The sequence below is a fragment of the Buteo buteo genome, chromosome 24 (assembly GCF_964188355.1).
Source record: "Buteo buteo chromosome 24, bButBut1.hap1.1, whole genome shotgun sequence".
NCBI classification, from domain to species: Eukaryota; Metazoa; Chordata; class Aves; order Accipitriformes; family Accipitridae; genus Buteo; species Buteo buteo.
Window position 1 is genome coordinate 11,941,605 of NC_134194.1, and position 3,141 is coordinate 11,944,745.

The window sequence follows — 3,141 nt, forward strand, 5'->3', positions numbered from 1 at the left end:
GTGCTTGGTAAAATGCTATTTATGGGCTCCTCCAGATCTGACTGTATTGCCGTTGGTGTAGGAACTTTCAGGGCACTACAGCCTCCCCCCACCCCGCTCAGCCTGACGTAAGCCCCTGAGCAGTGGTCACCAGCAGTGGGGGTTTGGGTCTTGTGCCCTGCACCGTGACTTGTGCATAAAATTGTCAAATTGGCTTTACTGCGTGGGTTTTTGTGTGACTCCGGGACCTGGACAGTGCTCTGCTCTGTATGTGCCAATTCTGGAGTAAAAACCTCAGGTGGCTTCTCTGGAAAAGAAAATCTTTTCCAGGTGTTCGAGGTCAGCATGACTGGGGAAAAGATTATGAGCCTCTAAGTCTGGATTGGTACGAATGGCACCATCAATCCACTGAGACGGAGCCCTGTGTGAAGGGGTGAGGTGGAACAGTACCAGACATAACCTGAAATGACTTAACAAGCTGCTGAAGTTTTTAAATGTATGTGTCTTTTTTTTTTTTTTAATTTAAATTTCCTCTGACATTTCATAGACTTCATCACTCAACGTGAAGCCAAGATCCATGTGAGTGTGTGCGGTAGGATTGTTTTTAAATTTTATTTTAAATACAGATGTCTGGAATAACTTTTTTGCACACACTGTAGGAGTGTAAAGGTTTCTAAGCAACATCATTTCATGCTGTTTGCATTAGAGAATGTAAAACAGGGTTCCTTTTTTTAAAAGTCTCTGCAGTGCAGGCATAATTACAGGATCCCATTATGCAGCATTGTGTCTACGGTGAAGCCTGCCCTAATGGAATATTCTGCCCTGTGCTGAAGTCTTACCTGCTTTTTACCAAGACACTTAAGGACTTAATTAGCGTCATTATAGAATACCACCCCCTTCCTCAGCCCTGTGCATGAAGGGATAATGATCTGTCCAAGCTAGTGCGTTCGCTCCCCATGGCTAACAGCACCACATGAAGGGAGTGTTTCATAGCTCGATGCTGCTATCTTGAAGCGAGCATGGGTGGTTGGAAATGAAAGCAGTTCCCAGAAGCAATAAATATACTCTGTGTTTACTTGGCCTGGTCTTAGCCATTGAGCTGGGGTGGTGTTTGTCACCGGGAAATCCCCGTGGAGCTCCTCAGAGTAATGCCTCATCACGTGCTGCCCTGGCTGCCTTATCTGACCGGCTGCAGCACAGAGCGGTGCCAGGCAGCCTTTGCGCTCCGTCCTGCAGGTGTGGGCCACAGGGCACCCACGTGCGCTCCATTCTTCAAAAGAGTCCTCAGAAAGAGCAGGAGCTGTGCGGATGCAGCAAGCCCAGGTCTCTCCTTCCCGTGATGTCCATGTGCATGTGCTGCACGTGGGCAGCATCTTCCATTTACCTGCATCGTATGTCCATATGTGCATGGATGTGTGCGTATGCGGTTCCTCCCTGCTAACCTTGCTAGATAGTAGGTGTTGGCATTGCAGATGCGTTCGATGGGTTGGAGTGACAGGAGGTGGTGGGCTTGAGGGCACACCGCTTCGGTGCCGAGGGAAGCTGGAGAGGATCATGCCGCTGCTATATGACTGCAGCTACAAAGCTTCTGTCAGCTGGATGGTTGTTTTTGATCCCTAAAGCTTTCATGGTAAACAACATTTGTGCTGAGCTGCCCAACGGAGTTTTATAAACATCTGGGGGCTTTTTGCATTTTACAAGATGAAGAGTGTTGGCTTTTGTACCTGAGATGGGGCCAAAGAACTTTTTATTGCTGGTTAGGTAACTTCTCTGGCACGCTGTGCTAGGAGCTCTAGACATTATTAATGAGGTGTGTGTGTGCTATGCTGCATATGTTATTTCATGTAACAACTGTTGCTGCTGCGCCCTGTGCAAGGATGTAGCCGTAACGTTTTCCTACAGGTGTACAACTCTCAGCCCCCTTCATCTCTTGCGTCCATCCCGTGCTGTCCTTTCTACCCTACCTGCTTCAGGTTAGTGCTCCCCCAGCAAGTTTTCTCTGGAGTTTTACTAACATCTTGCAGGGAGGAATATTTACCCATAACCTCTGCTTTTTTTGTACTTCTCGGTGTCGGTGGGAAGAGGCACTATGACAGTGGTTAGGGGGTTGGGAGCTGGTCTTGTGGGACGTGGCACTTCTGAGCTTGTAGCTCGGCTGCTTTCAGAGGAGCTCCTTGAAGGCTTGTGACCCCATCTCTTGTGGCACGTAAAGACAAGAAAGAAGGGTCTGTGATGCTGATGGATTTCCTCTGTTTCTCTTGACTCAGAGTCTCGAACATCACCCGCTTGCTCCCTCGCCTCAGCAAATGATGTCTGGCCTGAGCTGATGCAAGGAAGTCACCCATGCTGCTGAGCAACCTTCAAAGCCCAGAGCTGCTCCTGAGTCTTATCTCCTTTTCTGCTTTGCTTATCCAGGATGACTCTCCTGCATTGCTCACCCCTAGTGAGGACTGCTGCAGTGATACAGTGCCTGTTAGTTTTTACAAAAACCATTTGGCTGCCTCTTCCAGCCTCTGCCCCCAAGAAGCCATGTGTCATCCCTGCTCGGATAGCCGGGGACGCATCCTCAGGCCTCCCACCCTGCCGCACGCAGCAGTGCTTGACATAGCATGGCCGGCACTGGAAGGCGCGGGCAGTCCTGGGCCCCCAGCAAAACGCCCATCCAGGCTACAGCTGTCCTTTGTGCTTTCCAGTGAGATGGCTGGAGGTCTCCAGCAGTGCTCATTCCGTTTTGCTTCATAAACGCTGCAAATGGTGCCAGATGAGGCTTTACAGGATCACATCCTCTGCCCTATGCTCTGTGTATTTTAAACAAACCTGGGAGGGGGTCTGGGCTGGATCCTTTTTTGTTCTTGAAGGAATTGATGCGGGCTTCAGAGTCCTGATCCATCCATCTTCCATATGGAGATAAAAAGTTTTGGCTGAACACTGCTAAATGTGTCGTCATCTATCACAGTGGAGGCGGGATTGTGTCAAGGAAAAATAATCCACCATCAGGCTCAAAAGAAGAAGGGGAAAAAAAAAAGAAGAAAGAAATAAGATTTCCAGTGAAATGCATTGCTTTTAAAAATCCAGTTCACTCTTTGCCAAGTCATTGTTTGGTTTTAGACTTGTTTCAGATGAAAGCAACCTTTAAAGGTTACTTTTATCCCTCTTTAATGA

The 3,141-nt window shown here is 48.4% G+C and overlaps 1 long non-coding RNA gene across 1 annotated transcript; it reads left to right on the forward strand.

The window, feature by feature from the left end:
* Positions 1 to 1,200: 1,200 nt before the first annotated feature.
* Positions 1,201 to 2,988, forward strand: LOC142044396 (uncharacterized). The gene is made up of 3 exons (XR_012654305.1): positions 1,201 to 1,302; positions 1,882 to 1,952; positions 2,247 to 2,988. It is a non-coding gene; the product is annotated as an uncharacterized LOC142044396 (long non-coding RNA).
* The last annotated feature ends 153 nt before the right edge of the window (positions 2,989 to 3,141 follow it).